The sequence below is a fragment of the Ascaphus truei genome, chromosome 12, assembly GCF_040206685.1.
Source record: "Ascaphus truei isolate aAscTru1 chromosome 12, aAscTru1.hap1, whole genome shotgun sequence".
Lineage (NCBI taxonomy): Eukaryota > Metazoa > Chordata > Amphibia > Anura > Ascaphidae > Ascaphus > Ascaphus truei.
This window is the reverse complement of record NC_134494.1, coordinates 28,582,790-28,602,342: the sequence shown is the minus strand read 5'-3', so window position 1 is coordinate 28,602,342 and position 19,553 is coordinate 28,582,790. Positions and strand designations below refer to the sequence as shown.

The 19,553-nt window shown below is 46.9% G+C and overlaps 1 protein-coding gene across 1 annotated transcript in view; it reads right to left on the bottom strand.

Annotated features, from left to right (window-relative positions):
* LOC142464063 (alpha-1,6-mannosyl-glycoprotein 4-beta-N-acetylglucosaminyltransferase-like) overlaps positions 1-7,742 on the bottom strand; it is a 63,621-nt gene extending 55,879 nt beyond the window's left edge. Inside the window, exon 1 of the mRNA XM_075567155.1 lies at positions 7,620-7,742. The gene's annotated coding sequence lies outside the window, so the exon portion shown is untranslated. The remainder of the gene's footprint in view (positions 1-7,619) is intronic.
* Between the last annotated feature and the right edge of the window lie 11,811 nt (positions 7,743-19,553).

Genomic DNA, 19,553 nt, shown 5'->3' with positions numbered 1-19,553 from the left:
CATCAAGTCACATAACATAACATTGTCTTATGCTGGATATCACTCTTAACCAGGTTCAAGCAGGGTTTAACATAGTCTTGGAGGTTTGTTGAGCCTTATAGTTCCTAATGTTAACCGAGTGTGTTTTATGTGTTAGTCTCTTTTATAGGTTGTTTAATATGTGTTCTCTGGGGGGGGGGGGGAGAGGGGGAGTAGTGTTTGCACCTGATTGTGTGGTGGGAGAGGGTTCTCTCTTTTAGTCTTTCTTTGTGCATTCCTGAGGAGGCTGAGTGTTTCCTAAAGGTGGGGTGGTGGGGGGGCCTAGGGGATGGTAGATGGTGTACTGGGGTGATGAGTGTGGGGGTTCTTTGTGTGGGGACGGAGAGGGGGGGCGGAGAGAGGGGGGGGGAGACCCTTTGGGGGCCAGGGAAGGGGGTGGGCATTGGGGGGGGGGGTCTGGGAGGGGGGAGGCAGTCTAATTGTGGTGTGTTACTTTTATTTGCTTTCTGTTTGTATGTGTGGTGCTTTTGCGCTATTGCTATGTGTGGCGTTGTTTCTCAGCTAGTTGTGGCCTTGAGTGTATTTGTATGTGTGTTTTGGCGGGTGGCTCAGCCGTTCTCCTGGCATTAAACTTCTACCACTCGGTTTTGGCTCTGTCTGTCTGCTTCCACCGCGTCGTGCATATCATACCGCGGGGACACTTTAGGCTTTAGACACCGGTCCTTATGTTTGAGTGAATGGGTGAGGTGGCAGCTTAATGCCTAATTGTCCCGGTTCGGTTTTTATCTCGTCTCTGCCGGGTCCCCTTTGAATATGCCGCATCGGGCCGGGGTGGTCGCCCAGGGGAAAGCAGGGGGGCCCACTCAGGAGGAGGGGGGGGGAGGGAGGGCTTGGTGCTTCCCAGCGGAGCCTGACCATGGGGGGCACCGGCCCCATCTCCAGACCGCACCGCTGGCCTTGCGGGTCCTCTAGCTGCTAGGGCCGCTATGGCCGCCAACATCTAGCTAGTGAGGGTGAGCCACTAAGTGCCACTCCCTCTTGGTTCGCTGCTCGGTCCTCCTCCCTCCCCCTCCAGCCCGCCCGGCACCGGCTATGTCGCCCGGGGTTTTTTGAGTTACTCACTTTTGTCGGGGCATTTCGTCCTGTGCCCAGGTGATCATGGGACTGGGAGGATCCGGCTCTCTGCGCCAGGGACCCCGCCAGGGACCCCGCCAGGGGGGGGGTCAAGGGCCGAAAAAGCCGAGAGGCCGAGGGTGGGCGGCGAGCAGGGGGTATGGCAGGGAAAGAGAAAGCTCTTCTCTCCGTTGTGCGAAGTTGGACCCTTCGTCTCCCGCCGTCCAGGGCCTCGCCTCATGTTGCAGGTAGGTGGAGTGAGTGGTGCAGGCGACTGTGTAAGTTTGAGAGCGAAGCTGTTCCCTTGTCGGCTGTGTCTCTTCCCGGTGAGTTAGTGTAGTCGTCTCCGGCGGTGCTTGTTATCTTCTGGCGGTGTTTGTTATCTCCTTGCGGTGCTGGTAAGGTGATGCGACGTCTTTGTGTTGTTCTTGGGGGCTGAGAGTGTGGGGCTGGGTTTCTTATTTGTTCCGCTTGCCCCGCTGGACTGCGAGCCTTTCTGATGCCCTGATTGGAGGCTCTTCAGGTCTGTGTCCCTCTGATCTCCAGCTAGCTGGGGGGGTGAGGCTTAGTGCTTTCGCAAAGTGTTCCATGTCTTCCTGGTGTTTAATCGAAAGCATTTTCCCGTTGCGCTGCACCATTAGCCTGAAGGGGAAGCCCCATTTATATTTTACCCCGCTGTTTCGCAGCAGTATGGTTAGCGGTCTCAGCTCTTTGCGCCGATCTACTGTGCGTTTGGATAAGTCGTTATAGAGTTGCAGGGGGCTGTCCTCAAATGTGATGAGATCTTTGGTTCGGGCAACCTCCATGATTTTCTCTTTTATTGAAAATTTATGGAGCCTTGCTATCACGTCCCTCATCCGTTTTGGGTCCTCTGATCGTGGGCCAAGGGAGCGGTGAGCCCTATCCAGCTCGAGGTCCGTCTGACTCAAGTCCCCACACAGGGAGGCAAAGAGCTCCAGGAGGTAGGTCCTTAGCTGTCCCGGGAGTACCGACTCGGGGATGCCTCTGATTCTGATGTTCTGTCTCCTGTCGCGATTCTCCTGGTCTTCCAGTGCATCGCGGAGACTTTCTACCTCGGACCCGAGCCGGAATATCTCATTTGCCGCCAGCTCTTGGGCCTGTGCGGAGTCCTCCATTTTGCCTTCTAGCTCCTCCGTGCGCTCCCTTAGGCCCGTTAGCTCTTGCTTTAGTTCTGAGACTGCCGATTTGAGATCAGCCTTCAGTGAAGTGTGCAGGTCATGTAGCATTTCTGCCATTAGTTCTTTCATGTCGTCTCGCGTGAGTGCCGTCGCCGTCTGTGCAGGCATTTCCTGCCGGTCTTGCGCTTGGGCAGTTTGTTTTGGGCCGCGTGCGCTTGATGGTCCCGCGCCATCTTGGCTTCTCGCTGCCGCCTCTGAGCTCCGTGGGGAGAATAGTTTGTTTACAGCCTGCGCTGTCTGGGATTTTTGCTTGTTAGCCATGCCGTTCAGGTCTGTGGGTCTGGGGATGTGTTTTAGGGGGGAAATTTCGGGGGGAAAAGAGCCTCTATTCGTTTATTTATAAGAGGGTCTGGGGAGCTCCTCAGTTACATGTCCATCTCTGTCGGCGTCCTGGCCACACCCCCATTCAGCACATTTTTAATGAGATAAAGTCTTTCTTTATTCCATCTGAAGTAGCGGGGGAAGGGGCTGCAGCTTTTAAGTGGCCTCCAGGTATTGCTGTTGGACCACAGCCGGGGGGGCGCAAGGGGGGCAGCGCTATATATAATGAGGTTTTGGGCCCCGCAGCTCCTGAGCTGCACGTCTTCCGTGCAGTGTCTTTTAAATTATCTTTTGCAGGTGGTTTTATAGTCTCAGCCGATCCGTGGCTTGGTTAGGCTGCTTTTATTTCTTTATTTATTTATTTCCCCCTCCTGTATATTTATTTATTTTTGGCCTGCGGGGGGCTGTTTCTTTAAATCAGCCCTGCGGCGGCCATTTTGGATTTGGCCGACACGCAGGCTGAAACGCAGGGCTCCGGTCCCTGCTGCAGCTCTGTTCAGACCCCCCCTCGGAGGTACAGAGAAGCGGAGGGAAGCGGAGGGGGTGCTGGTATGCAGGGGGTAGATCAGGACGGCCCACAGTTCGCGGCCGCTGGTCAGGGGGAAATAGATGTGGTGCTCAGCCCCCTCTCCTTTACTGAGCAGCCATTTTAGGTAGTCAGCAGCTGCACCAGAGCCCCGCACCACCTCAGCATGCGCCGCCGGTAGCCCCAGTCCCCCCCCCCCCCCACAGCGGAGCGGACAGATGAAGGGAGGCACAGAGGGGAGCTCTCCGGTCGGGGGTAGGTATGCCTGGAGCTCCGCTCGCTCTCTGTTACAGGGCAGTGGTGGCCATTTTGGATGTTTCCCAGCCTCTCCTAAGCCTCGTGCTGCCTCAAGCTGAGAGTTTATGGGCTACTCACCCAATTCTCCCTCCTGTGAGTTTGCCCTTATGATAGTTCTTGCTCTCCGTGGGCTGGGGAGGCCAGGGGAGAGACTGAAACCGGGCCGCGATCCCTGAAGGAGCTCTGCTCCGGGGCTGCAGCTGCTGCTCTGCCCGGTAGGCCTCAGAACACCAGGTTATTCGTGAATTGTCCAATTAATGTCGTATGTATGTATTTATGACCTCAAGATGATCAGCGCCTCGTGGGCTGTTCGGATTTGGGCGAGATCAATTAGTTTGGTGTGGTATGGGCCAGGATGGATATAGATGTTTGATTCCCTCTTTGTGGAGCTACAGCATCACACAACCATCTTGTTTCAGCTTCAAGCCACGCCCCTCGTGCGGCTCTTCTTAAGGTTGCCAGGTGTTCGGTTTTCAACCGGTGTCCGATATAAAATCGCACTGGCAGAGGCGGTCGGCGGATCATGCTGCAGCAAGCGCGTGGGCGGCAGATCATGCGGCAGCAAGCGCGTGGCGGCGGCCGCGAGCGCGGCGGATGCGCTTGAGACTGGACGGTGGCCGGGCAGGCGCACAGTGCACTGTGGAGGAGAGGAGAGCGGGAGCAGAGCCCACACACCCCGGCGGCCTGGCAGAGACAGAAGTCTGCATCCTGCCATAAGGTAAGGACAGCATTTGGGACCGGGGGGGGGGGGAGGGCAGGGGAATATGATGATGATGGGGGCCAGTGGAGATGAGATACTGATGGGGAGGGATATGATGATGATGATGATGATGATGATGATGATGATGATGATGATGATGATGATGATGATGATGATGATGATGATGATGATGATGATGATGATGATGATGATGATGATGATCTGATGGGGGGGTAAAATGATGATGGGGGGAATAAGAAGATGATGGGGGGGCCAGCCAGATGTGATGGGGGGAGGGTGTAAGATGATGATCGGGGCCAGCCTGATCTGATGGGGGGGAGGGCTTGGGGGTATATTTTATATGTATTGGGGAGTTGGGAGTATATTTTATATGTATTGGGGAGGTGGGAGTCTTTTTTATATGAACATTAATTTCGAACCCGCACCTCAACCATGTTGTATTACAAGTTATAAGTCTGCTCATCACAGGTATTGTTGCCATTATAATTTTCTATATAAAAAATGCAAGCGTCTCATGCATGCTTAGAAAAAATATTACATTTATAATCATGTATTTATTATATTTAATATTTTTTTTTGTAAATGTTTTAGGCGCCCTCCACAATGGCTACAAAAAAGAAACAAAGAAAAACAGAAGATGAACACCGTGAATTTCAAATGCAATGGACTGAGTCTTTCGCGTTTATCTCGAACTTAGATGGCCTTCCGACCCGTCTTATTTGCCAAGAAAAACTGGCGCATAACAAGAAGTCAAATTTGGAGAGACACTTCACGACAAAACACGGCTCATTCGCGAGCACATATACTGTCGGTGACACGAGAAAGAAAGCAGTTGAAGAACTTCAGAAAAAAATATGAAAAATCAAGTTCCGTATTTCGTTCCTGGATGCAATCTTCCAATAATGTTACTCTTGCAAGCTTTATCGTGAGTCTGGAAATCTCTGAGAGGAAAACCATTCACAGATGGCGAGTACATAAAAAGTTGTTTTATAAATGCATCGGAAGTACTTTTTTGGAATTTTAAAAACAAAGCATAGATTCTAAAAAAAATTTTAAAGAGTTAACGTTATCTGCAAATACAGTAAAAGATAGAACTGTTCAAATGTCTTTAAATGTGACCAACCAACAAGTCGAAGACGTAAAATTGGCTTCATATTTATCAATTGCGTAGATGAGTCTTGCGACAAAGCACACAGCCCAAGTTTCCCTTGTTATGCGCCATGTAATATCTGGGGGTCCTAAAGAAGAACTTCTGGGATTATTGCCACTCAAGGGCCAAACAGGTGGAGAAGACATAGCAAAAGCTGTCACTGAATGCATAGAAATAAAATCACACCCCACTAAATAAAATTGTGTCAATTGCACCTGATGGGGCAAAAAGTATGACAGGGGTGAGAAAAGGAAAAATTAATGACGAGGTACTTCCGTTCCATTGTATAATCCACCAAGCTTTGTGCACAGACATTTCCAGAACAAATTGGTAAAGTTATGGAATTGGTAATTAAGATTACCAATAGCATTGTGGCAAAAGCGCTTACCCATCGTCAATTTTAAGAGTTTCTGAGTGAAATGGATAGCGAATATCAAGACCTTCTCCTGCATAACAAAGTGAGATGGCTTTCAAGAGGTGATGTTTTAAAGCGTTTTGCTTAAACAATAATAATAATATTAATAATAATAATAGCATGTTCTTGTATAGCGCTGCTAGTTATACGTAGCGCTTTACAGAGACATTTTGCAGGCACAGTCCCTGTCCCATAGAGCTTACAATCTATGTTTTTTTGTGCCTGAGGCACAGGGAGATAAAGTGACTTGCCCAAGGTCACAAGGAGCCGACACCGGGAATTGAACCAGGATCCCCTGCAACAATCTCAGTGTCAATCAGTGTCTTTACTCACTGAGCCGCTCCTTCTCCCTAAACGAAATTTAAAATATTCCTCGACAAAAAGGATGTTCAATATCCAGAATTAACAGACGACCAGTGGTTGCAAAAAATGTTATTTTATGGTGGACAGCACACAACTAAATCAGCTCAATCGTAAATTACAAGGAAAAGGAAACACCCCAAATTTTCGATGCTAGAAGTTAACTCGTTCGAAAGGAAATTGGAACTCTAAATCATTTTGAAGAATTGTCAAAATATCGCCGAGAAAACAATGCACTTCATTAACGTTGATTATTTCAGGGCAGCTATTATAAATACGAGGGAATCTTTTCTGCGCAGATTTCAGGAATTTAAAAATAGTAAAGCGACCCCAGCTTTTGTTACAAATCCTCTCACTGCCAATGTCAACGAATTACATTTTTCTCCATTTGATATTGACACAGGCACTTTTGAAATGCAATTGGTGGACTTTTAACGAGCAAAGAGTTATGGAGCTCCAAATTTGTATGGCTTGATACTGAACTTGAAAATCTTAAGAACAATGCAATCTAATTTCACAACACAAGTGGGCTGCACTAAAAGATCTACAGAATGCAGACACAATGATTTTTAATACTTGGAATAGCCTTCCGAACTCATATGATCAGTTGAAAAAAATTTGCATTCGCTGTTCTTACTATCTTCGGCTCTACATATGTATGTGAACAAATCATTTTCAAGCATGAATCATGTAAAGAGTATATCGAGAAGCCAAATAACCGATGAGAACTTGGAGTCGTGCTTAAAATGAAAAACTACAAGTTACATGCCAAACATACATAAACTTTCCAAGGAAATGCAAGGATATTGTTCGCATTAGTTTTAAGGAATGCTTCTGCATTGTGCGTAATTTATTTTCCGTAAAATTTATATACATTTACAATGTCAACAATGCTAAGAAATATATATTATTTGAATATTTACTGTCGTTGTATTCAGGAAACCTTCTCCACTTAATAAATAAATACTTATAAGGTGTTATCAATTCACCGTCTTCTTAAATCAACCATACTTGTAAAAATATATTTATGGCTCTTGAAAAAATTCTACATCGTTGTACTTCTTATATTTGGCTCTTTTGGGCTAAGAGTTTGACAACCCCTGCCAAATACAAACCATTTTTTTAAATGTAGATCTACCAGTACTTAGCACTATGCATAGTAGAATACTGAAACCACACCTGATTGATAATGAATGTCGTACATTTTGGTGAACAAACCCCTTGAAACCTAAATATACTACATTACACAAAGTAGTGCGTTTCACAAAAAGCAGCCTTAACAGCTTTAGGTAACATTTTAGGATTCTTGATGTCGATTGTCTTGTGTTACTACAATTAAACGTCAATTTATCTTTGTTCTCTACTTAGCTTAGTGGTTATTACTTACACTTAGATCTCAGCTAAACAGACTTCTTAGAGATAAGGTGTTATCCCACATTGCTTACAGTATTGTACATTAAACCCACACCACACATTATTAAATAAAAACACATGGAGCGCGAGATGGAATACATTAGGTTATTATAATCTGTACTTACTGCTTTTAAAGGTTTCTGAATTTATTGACGTACAATGTTCTGACTTCTCAATGGTTGTTGCGAACACTTCTTCAAACTCTGGTGTCTCTGAAGCAACGAATCTCATGCAGCTGAAGTCAGTTCTACCTGCCTGTGTATGAAAGGGAATTACAACATAGCAGGAAGATCCCTTTTGCCAACTCTAGGCGTGTCACTTGCTCCATAAATCAAATAAATAAAAAATTAATCCATTTTAATTACTAGAATGCTACATAACTGAAATGCTGGTACGTATCCTCATACTTCCTCCAAAGAGAAATTGTATGATGATGTTGTTGTATTTGTATACATTTCCACTCCTATAATATGTAACTTAACCGTTTTGCAGCCTTAGGCTGCGTCCCCACTGGCGCTGACCGCGCTCATGCTTGAGAGCGGTGACGTCACCAACTCTCAAAGCATGAGCGCAGGGTGTCCTGCCTAATTTTGCAAGCGGGAGCGGGGGGCATGGTTCGGGGCTATTTGTGTGTATAATGTGTGTGTTTGTGTGTGAGTGTGTGGCTGTGTCTGTGTGTGCGTGTGGCTGTGTGTGCGTGTGGCTGTGTTCACTTACCTCTGCTGAGTGCGCTTCAATCTCAATTTTTTTTGTCTCCCCAAGCGCCGAGCTTGGGAGTGCGTACGTGCCCGTGCACGAGCGCGAGCGCCGCGTGAGCATGGCCGTGAAGATTCCAATACAGAGAAGCAAGCACGCTCAGCGCCACCGGGGACGCAGCCTTAGAGCCCGCAGTGCGGGGCCAGATTAACTGTTGTGGAGCCCCACAGGCAAACTGCCGAGGTGTCAAAAACGAACTTATTGATTTACATGAAATTCAATGTGCCAAACTATTTTTCAGGGGTTTAAAAACGGAAATCTTTGCCCTAACATCAAGATAAAACATAAACGTCGTTAAACGTAAGACATTCAATTGGTTATATTTATAATGCAACAAATGTAGGAATGCGTTCAATTAAAGTTAACGGGATTTTCGCGCTTTCTGAGAGGAAAGCTCCTGGCAGCACAGACCACCATACACACAAAAAGTGTGCATCACGTGCACGCGCGTTCGCACAGGAACGCGCAGGGCCGCACGCAGTATATTACGGGCCTAAGGAAACCAAACCATTCACGGACATTGCCACAGGCACCTATTATCTCTGTTAAGGATGTAACAAATTGATCAACAAACCGGAAAGAAGCTTGCTGTATCCGATACCTGGATTCCTGTGCCTGTCTGTAATCCAATTAATTGAGGCGCACATTTCTCACGTGAGATCGAACGTGAACAACACTCTCTTCGTTTCCAGACATGCTCTTCGCCGTATCCAAATATTCATCGCACTTGTCTCTTTTTGATTCTACAAACGTTCTTAGAGACTTCCGTGCTGTTGCTGCAGACTGGAGAACCAGTTTTGGATTCTGTAGTCTGTGGTTCGTGTCATTGAACCTTTCCAAAATGTCATTCCAAAATAAAGCGTATAATGCAATTTGCAAACTGCACATCTTTTCATTAGGGCTGCCAGCTTTAATTCGAAACACATTCTTCTGCTCCTGGTAATTTGAGATTTCAGTTAGTGCTTCCTTAATATTTTCATATCCGTGTCCAATCCCTTTTGTTGCATCAGCGCTGCAAGACCAACGAGTTCCACTCAAACTCTAAGGCCAAGCTCATACACTCCACTTGTTTGCGAGAGTGCGAGCTCCTTACCTGTCGCACTGCTGTAGCACAAGCGATCTGTGCTCATAAGGTTTCAGGTGATGGGGAGGGTGGGGGGGTTGGCAGAGCCGTGGCTATGACATCACAGAGCTTGTTCGCCGTGATTGGCTGAACCGCTCAAGTGACACGGGCGCCGCTTCAAAATACTTTTTTTTGTCTTTTCAAAACGCGGTCACCCAAGCGCGCTCCGTCATGCGCGCGCACTGGGAGTGGCCTCAAGGGATCCTGCACTTTGTGCTTGGCCCGCGCAAGCGCCATCGCACACGGTATAAGCTCAGCCTAAGGCACACACAACTTTGTGTCTGTCCGAGACAATATTTTGGTCAGAATTACATAACTTGAAGGAGATGCCATGAAAAAGACATATCTGGGAACTCACTTTACCACTGCGCGATCACTGTAACTGCTCCAACTATTGGTTAATTCACTGCACCCCACCAGAGGTTAACTCACTGGGTCTTGTTATTGGTTCAAGGCCGAGGCAGTGGAAGCCATAAAGTAATTGCTCATTTTGGCACCTATTAAATAATTTATTGTGGTTTCTTGTCACGCTCTGCAGTTGATTTCCGTTTCTGTGCATTCATGGACATGAGGGATTCTGTGTCGGTCACTCATATTTACTTAGAAAAATCAGATATTTGATAGCGAGTCCAAGTTGACTGCGCGGGGCAAATACACTTCATAATAGGTTCACATTTTTCCACTTTTAATCAAATCTTTTTCAAAAAGCAAGATTCAATCAAAGTTATTGGTTATCCTCTTTGCGTTTGCATACGTAAAAAAAAAAGTAGTACTTAAAAGCTATTTATTATATTTCTAAAACTATAATATAGAATCAGAAAACAAACAGCAAGCAAAAAAAACATTACTTACCCCAAAAATTGACAGAATGTTGATTTTTGAAGGTAATTTACTGGATACGTAGAACGATAGCATAGAATAGCAGAGTAGAAAAGCAGGTTATTTTAAAAATATATTTAATATTTTGCGAAATGCTGCTGTATGTGTTTTTTTAAATAAATAAGTCGTGTACTATTCGATAATACTTACTACGTTTTTTCCTACCACTCCTTTTTAATGATTTTTTTTTATGTATTAAGAGTCACTGGGTTGCAATAGCAACAGTGTAGGAAGCCCCGCCTGATCTGCTTTTTAAATTGGCGGCCATATTTTGTGCCCAGAGAAGCAGGATCTTCACCGATCGATTCACAGCTACATAGTTGCATCGCCGTAAAGGGAAATTTATTAAAACAATAAATCGGGCAAGAGGAAATTCCCCTTTAAAGGGACAATCCTTCCAAGGACCAAATGGAACTAATACCAGCGACATGTTTAAAGGGTCTCAACTAGGTGATTGATAAATTTTTTATCCACATCTGACACATATAAGTATTTTTTTTATTTATGTTTTAAAGTCAGACTTGGGAGGGGTGGGGTTTCCTCTGGCTCTTCCTTGGGTGATGTCACTGTGTGATCAGCTAGCCTCCTCTAAGGCTGAGTCCCAGGTGTCGGCGCTACACGCGCACCTTCCGTGGGTGCAGCTCAATTCCCTGGTCTGTGTAGAGCTGCAGGGGAAGAGACGGGGAGGGTGGGGGACGTGACAGGGGCGTAGCAGGGGGTGCGGCCATGACGTCAACCGGCAGATTCGCCCTCATTGGCTGAACCGCCGGGGGCGTGGCCAGCGCTCCGTCACCAGCTCTGAAGACAGTTTTTCTGTCTTCCGCAAAATCTGATTGTGCAACGTGGCGGCCAGCCTTGGTAGCGGTCCCGGTCCCATTGAGGGGCGGCTCTTGTCCCTGCAGCTCATGCCATAGCGGGCACTGCAGCAGGGACCTAGCCTTATCTTTATTGGCTCTCTGATAAGGACAGGGTGGGATAAGGGGAAAGAAAACACTTGAATGACAAACACGTTCCCATTCGGGAGCCCCTAAGAAATTCAACTTGTAACCAATTTCCCAAAACTGAAAGTAGCCAAACCTTTGCTATTAGCATTGTTATATTTATTTAGGGAAGCCAGTTAGAGTATTAAACATATGTTTTCTTGTCAACTACGTGGGATTTGCACCTTTAAAAAACGGCAAAACAGTACTGAAATATAGTATGGTCTGCCATTTCAGTGACTTGCATTGTGGACGTTATGTTGACATAATGATCAAGTCAACACACACACTTCAAACCTTCTTCCAAATTCCATTGTTATGTGGTGCCCCTGGCAGAAATGTAACAACTCAGTGACATTTCTTCCAGCCAGTATTAAAATGAGAAATCAGAACAGATACATGCAAATAAATCATACTCCGTTGGAAGGAATATTTCTCAGCTTCTCTTGCTTTTAATACTCACTCTTGGCAATCCTTAGGATAGGTTATTCCGTGTCGCAGTCTTATTGGCAACAAAGAGCGAAAAAACAATATTAATTTGTAACGAATATTCGTTTTGTCGAAGTAGTCCATATGTTATTTGACTCTCATTTTGTGTATCTATATTCATTGCAAATGAATTATGAATGAAAAGAGAGAAAATGCAGGCACTCCAGTGGGCTTGAACAAAATATATAAAGTGTGTTTTAGTCAGGGATCGATGTTTCGGTCCACACATGGATCTTGGTCAATATGTCTTTTGGAGCAATTAATTAAGCATATAAATAGAATTGAGAATTTAAGACATGCCTCCCAACATCTTTTAAATCAATTTGTGGTATTGGATGAATATTATTAATGGAAGCAGGAATTGGCTGGTGAGGGGGGTAGGGGGCAGTAGCCCTCTTGGCCAGTCCCTGCCCCGAAGAGCTTACAATGTAACTGGTAAGTAGAAATAATGTACAGAGACAGTAGGAAGGTGTTCTGGTAAGTGGGTCTGCAAAGGGCCAAGGTCGATGTATGAGGTGTAAATTATCAGCCACGGAGCTACTCATATGCGTCGTTAAGGATGGGCCTTAAAGGTGGATAGAGAAGGTGTTAGTTGGATATTGAGTGGAAGGGCATTCCAGAGGTGTGGGGAAGTATTTATGGGTGAAAGTGTGGGAGCTAGGGCTAGAGGCACAGTGCAAGTGAGAGAGTGGTGTAATGGTAATCCAAAGCGGCTGAAGTCATTACTTAATATGAAGCTGTAGCATATCCTGTGGCCTGTGCACAGACACCAAATGGTGTATGTCGTTTGACTGCTGCTAAAAGCTTGCCGCATTAGGCAGTGTCAGGGTATGTTGAAAGTGATTGCAAACGGAATTGGAGACTAGATGAAGGGGGGGGGGGGGGGATTAATGGTGCAAGCCTACAAATATACAACATGAGTGTAGAGTAGTGAGCTCACTGAAAGCTCTCCAGTAATATCCTCACACAGATAAAGTTGCTGGAATATCCAGCCAGACTGAAGTTCACCCGTTGTCTAATCTCCTTTATAACTCTGTACTCTGTACCTTATAATTGTTCCCTTTGAAATGTGAACACTTTAGTCTAACCCCTAACTATGCTTTCCCCACACTAGGTTCAGCCTTACTAGTAGTAAATATATAATACTGTAGGCCCACCTCACTCCGTTTGCCCCCCCTCACTCTGTTTGCCCCCCCCCCTCACTCTGTTTGCCCCCCCCCTCACTCCGTTTGCCCCCCCCCCTCTCTCACTCTGTTTGCCCCCTTCCACTTCTCTCTGCTAAATTCCATGTTTGTGTTTGGTGTGTGACAGGACATTAGAACACGCCCTCTCTCTTCCCATTGGTCAGAGAAGGGTCATGTGACCCTGCTCTGAACTCGAAAGTATATCTCTCGTCTCCCCAAGCACAAAGCTTGTGAGAGCGTGCGTGCCCGCGCATGAGCGAGCGCACAGCGTGAGTGAACGGGAGGATTCGCATTCACAGAGGTAAGCGCGCTAAGCGCCAAGCGAATAGTGCGGTCAGCGCCAGCGGGGACTCAGCCCAACACACACATACCCACCACACTCCCCCCCTATTTACATACTTCACATTCACCCCCTCTTTGCACACACTTGAAACTTAGCATTTTCCTCAATAGAATATACATTCATCCCATTACACACTCCATTTACCCCTCTTCATACTCGCCCCTATCTTCAACACATTATGCATTCACTCCCGTCACACATAGCACACACACACCCTTAATCACACACTACACATTCACTCCCTTTCATGTAGCACTCACTCCCCCTTAATCCCACTACACATTCACCCCACCTTCTCTTATACTCCACACACTCATACCCACTCACCTTCCCCCCTCATCCCGACACAGAGCACCCACTCACACACCACATATACCACTTTCGCACATTAACGGCTCTTCTTACACACACTACTCACCTCCTCTTACTCAAACCATACACCCTCCCTAGTGTCAACACACACACCCACCCACCTCCTTCCCCACAGAATGCACTCACCTCACGCCCCTGCACACGTAGCCGGCAGAATCTTTCCCCCTGGAAGCTGCGGCCCCTTTGGGGCGAGGATCGCGCTGCCTTGGTTGAGAAACATGGCTATGCTGTGCGAAAGTGATGGGAAATTCAGCTTATAAAACAAGGCAAACATTTCAAGTTTGTGTAGGCCTGCCTTTTCAGGTTTACTTGGCATAGTTACAAGGTTGTGGTACCTTATATGTAACTAAGCAAGGAACATTTGTATGAATTACAGGTGTACCCCTTCTATATTGCTGTGCGTCAGACTATACGCCTGGTGCTGAGGTGGGGGCCTGCCTTTATGTCTATGATAAATACCCCACTTGCGTGGAGCAAACAAAGGAACACAACTACCACAACACTTTGTTATACAACTGATTTATATAGAGATATATTCAACAGTTAACAGGATCACCACATACCAAACACAATACATTCTCATTACAGTTCACATTAGCACTGGGTGTGTGTGCGTTAATGTTAACCCAAGAGGCCTCCCAATCCTGGGTATGCAGGCCTATATGTGAGGTACCGGTACACGGCTGGAGCTCATGTTTGTCACCGAGTGTAGCAGGCCTGTACTATGCAAAGGTTTATTTTGGTACCACTGTTTCCTACGGCCGTCTGGAGATCCTCTGTCAGCTGTCTCTCCTTCCTACAGCTCCCTATCTCAGCTGCATGGCTATTCGTCTCTTTTGGCTACTCTCAGTCCTCTCAACAACTGCAATCTCACCCAAGCGGGAGGCATGCAAGACCCGTCACACAGGGTTGCTCTTGATCGAGCCTGACTCCTTCAGGCCCGCACAGATCTGCCTCTGTCGTGGCTGCCCCCCTTTTAACAACCTCCTTCACGAGCCTCCCTACTGGCTCGTCATAATCACATGTACCTAGGAGAGGAATCTGCTAGGGTGCAGTGTGAATGTATTGCCTGCAATAGACAGGCTTTTGTGCAATTTTAGCTGAAAAAAGGAGAGCTGCACTGGTTGTGTGTTGCTTTGGTTTTTAAAGCCATATCCCATGTGCACATCCAGAGAAAGTATAACATTCACAATTGCTAGGAACATTGGGTGAACTTAAACTGGATACTGACAGCACTCCCTACCATACTTCTGTCATTTCCTCCCTTAAGATCTCCCATCTATCATCGCTTGGTCAACGGACATGAAACGTTCATTCTAAATTCAGTCACAAGAGTGCTCATCTAACTTCTCCTTACACATATACAATTAATGGTAACAGAGCTTAGGTGTTCTTTAGCCTTGAATCACACACCTTAAAACCTGGTTACTGCCTGTAAACTGTGGTGATCTGCCGATGTACGGTTCTCACCATATCATGCTGTTGCCAGCATTGGACTCTTTTGCAGTGTACCCTTCTCCTGAGGAAGTTCGAAGTTTCTTCCTACTCCAGGCTTCAAAGTCTGATATCTGTCATTAACTCCATTCTGCTTCCCTTTATATTGACCATCTGCAAATGGTATTTCTATAGAAGCGATACAAAATAGCATGTGGACTATTGTAGCATGATCAGTAAATGTATACATACCATTAAAATGCAACGAGTGACAATGGGGCAGACCCTAAAAAAAGCCAAAATGTTGGCCACTAAAAGAAAAATTAGATTGTAAACTTTATTGCGCAATAATTTCTTGTGCTTGAAAATACCATGTTCATCACTAAATCAGAGGTGACCAACTGCAGTTCTCAAAGGCCACCAAAGGTCAGGTTTTCAGGATATCCCCGCTGAAGATGATTTCAAGTCTAAATATTAATTATGCTATATTGTCTATATACACATATTCAGCATGCAACTGGTTAAAATAAGTAATTTAGTATGAAGTTAGAAATATTGAAAAATGATAAGCTGCCTCTGCAAAGATAAGGGCCGTTCTATACAGGTTGCAGCTGTGCGCGTGCATGTGCCGCATGCTTTTCCCTTTTATAGAGCCGGGAGATACAGGTATGTATATATGTGTGTGTGTGAGAATGTGTGTGCATGGGTTCTGTGAGTGAAGAAAGTTCTAAATAAGATTTAAAAAAAAAAAAAGTTTAATAAATATTTAAATTTTTTATTTGTGCAATCATTGACACATACACGCACGCACGCACGCGCACGCGCACACACACACACACACACACACCGGTAGCGGCGCGAAATCATCTTTCCCACCGTCTTCGCCGCTGTCTGTCCCGCTCCCCGCCGTGCGCCGCCCTTGTATAGAAGGGCTGGCTGACCTCAGCCATTCTATAACTGCCGTGCGCGGGCCACAATAGAACGGCCCTAAGACGTCAGAGAAGATCAAAGACCGGCAGATGTAGACATGCTATGTGATTTAAGAAACTTGGTATGTTTAATGTCAAGAGTTTGTGTGACCTCGCTCGAAACCCCTAAATGTGTGGTGAGGTCGCGTGCTGCCAGGGATAGATATAGGCTAACGGGGTGTGAGTGTGAAGAACACACAGAGAGATCCCCAAAAGGGCACACTGCAGACCCGAGTAGTATTAAATCATGGTCCTGAAGTGCGCAGACATACAACATATACATTTATTAGAACATAATGGACGTAAATAAATTTTAAATCAAGAAGCTTCTAATGCCTCCCTAGTGCAGGATAGGACTGGCTAGGGTGAGGGGGGTGTGTAGACCAAGATAGTGTTACTATAGAACATTCAGCTGGGTCCATCCCAAAGGAAAAACTCCTCTTGAATGCCTCGCAGGGTGAGGTATTAATATACCTTTAATAAAGCCCAACATAGATAAGAGGAGGTATATGGGAGGTCTGACACTTATAAAAGTTATATTAATATCCCACACCTATATTAGTGAAAGCACTGTATGCCTGTCCGGTGTCCCTAGGGGAAATCTCATTGGTCCCTTGGGCCGCCCGCCCGCCCCCGCACACCTCTCATTGGCCTGAGGCGGAGTGACGGGCCAAACACACACACACACACACACGGTAGGGGGGGCGCCCCCTTGGGGGGGTGCCCGATTATGTAGGGGGGGCGCGAGCAGCTTGAAAGGAAACCTGGGGGCGGCCAGAGCTGTGCACGGGCGCTCCGTGCTGCTGCTTCTATGTCTGTGTCTTGCAGAGGGGGCGGGGCCAGAAGATCCGTGCTGCTGCTTCTATGTCTGTGTCTTGCAGAGGGGGCGGGGCCAGAAGATCCGTGCTGCTGCTTCTATGTCTGTGTCTTGCAGAGGGGGCGGGGCCTGCAGAGGGGGCAGGGCCAGAAGATCCGTGCTGCTGCTTCTATGTCTGTCTTGCAGAGGGGGCGGGGCCAGAAGATCCGTGCTGCTGCTTCTGTCTGTGTCTTGCAGAGGGGGCGGGGGCCAGAAGATCCGTGCTGCTGCTTCTATGTCTGTGTCTTGCAGAGGGGGCGGGGCTTCTCTCTGCACACAGACAAGCCCTCCTTCTCTTCCTGTCTGCTTCCCGTTTTCAGCAGCATGGGGGGTTGGAGGATCGGAGCATGTCGCCCCCCCCAGGTGAAATTGTGGACTGATTAAGTGTGTGTGTGTGTGTTGGTGGTGGTGGTGAGTGATTGTGTGTGTGTCGGGGGTGGGGGGGATTGAGTGTGTGTGTGTGTGTGGGGGGTGGGTGGGGTTGAGTGTGTGTGGGGGGTGGGGGGGGTTGAGTGTGTGTGTGGGGGGGGGTGGGGGGGATTGAGTGTGTGTGTGTGTGTGCGTGTGTGTGGGGGGAAGTGTGTGTGTGGGGGGGGGATTGTGTGTGGGGGGGGATTGTGTGTGTGTGGGGGGGGGGGATTGAGTGTGGGGATTGTGTTATTGTGTGTGGGGGGGGATTGTGTGTGGGGGGGATTGTGTGTGTGTGTGTGTGGGGGGGGGAGGGATTGTGTGTGTGTGTGGGGGGGGGGGAGGATTGTGTGTGTGTGTGTGTGGGGGGGGGAGGGATTGTGTGTGTGTGTGTGTGGGGGGGGGAGGGATTGTGTGTGTGTGTGGGGGGGGGGTTGTGTGTGTGTGGGGGGGGGGGGTTGTGTGTGTGTGTGTGGGGGGGGGGATTGAGTCCCCACCCTCCTGCCCCTTTGCCCCCCCCCTTCCTGCCCTTTGCCCCCCCCCCTTCCTTCACCCCCCCTCCTGCCCTTCGCCCCCCCCCTCCTGCCCTTCGCCCCCCCTCCCTGCCCTTTGCCCCCCCCTCCCTGCCCTTTGCCCCCCCCCCTCCCTGCCCTTTGCCCCCCCCCCCTCCCTGCCCTTTGCCCCCCCCCTCCCTGCCCTTTGCCCCCCCCCTCCCTGCCCTTTGCCCCCCCCCCCCTCCCTGCCCTTTGCCCCCCCCCCCTCCCCTCCCTGCCCTTTGCCCCCCCCCTCCCTGCCCTTTGCCCCCCCCCCTCCCTCCCTGCCCTTTGCTCCCCCCCCCCTCCCTGCCCTTTGCCCCCCCTTCCACTCCATGCCCCCTGCCCTTCCACGCCCGGGCAACGCCGGGTATATCAGCTAGTGTTCTAATACATTTATATGTTGTATGTCTGCGCACTTCAGGACCATGATTTAATACTACTCAGGTCTGCAGTGCGCCCTTTTGGGGATCTCTCTGTGTGTTCTTCACACTCACACCCCGTTATGTTTAATGGCTGCTGAATTGAATAGTACATGGTCAAGAGTTTGGAATCAAAGGTTAGTTAAATACTTAGAAAGACAATACAATAGAGATGGGTCTTAAAAGATAAGGAACATAGGATTAACTATATTTACTTAGTCCTTGTTTTGTCACTAAGTCAAAGTCTAAAGTAAAGAAAGCGTAAAGTAAGGAACAGTGTTCTAATGTTGATCATTAACTAAGAATATTTTGGCCGACAGTGAGAGAAACGTATTGTTGAAATCTATAAAGAGTGTATCTGGATTTAAAGAATTCAGAATCATGTAACACCCAAGCTAAGAACTAATAAGCTAAAGATTCTCCACCCTATAACTACATTCTATATGCCTGAATGATGTACCCAACTGAAATGATGCCGTGAAAGATGTTTTCTACCGTCTCAGAATAAATTGAGAAAATAACCGGACCGTGGATTATTTTATATATATTGAAAGGTGGGACATTTATTTGCACCCATTTAATGAGCAAATATTCCCCTGTCTTAGCACAGGTGGCTCAATGGTTCAGTAATTCTGACTGAATCACTTAATGAGCCACCTGTGCTGAGGCAGGGATAACCTTAAAAAAAGGAATGTGGGCCACCCCTGCTGTTAACTTTTACAGCCAATTGTCTGGGTTTGAGGCTGTACTTTGAAAGCGGGATCAGATTTAGAGAAAGGAAGAACGTCGAAATAGAAAACGTATTATCCTCAAAAGAAATACAAATAATGTAGTCATCATAGCAATCTAATATAAGGAGTTACTGCCCATTGATATGTGTGGGATTGATGAGAGCTGAAAGGTAATAACTTTCACTGGGAAATGTTTTATAAGACTGTCCTAATGGACCGGCAGAATTTAGGTAATAACTATGTCAAAGTAAGATCTAATTTAATATAGGAGAGAATTTTTTTAGAAAAATAAATAAATAAAAGTTAAGATAAAGGGCTAGTGATAAAACAATAAAGTGCACAACAATCTAGAATATTCACAAGGACAATGAATGTACAAATGTATCCATGTATGTAGCTTACTTTAAGTGGTTGATCCCACGTACTGTACAATGACATGAAACAGAAACAAAACAAAGACAAAATGCCCACAAAAGGGATAGAGTACATCACATCCACGGAGTATATATAACCACTGTGAACTTGAATATATTTCATATAAATAGACCATTGACATCTTATACAACAATATTATTATATTC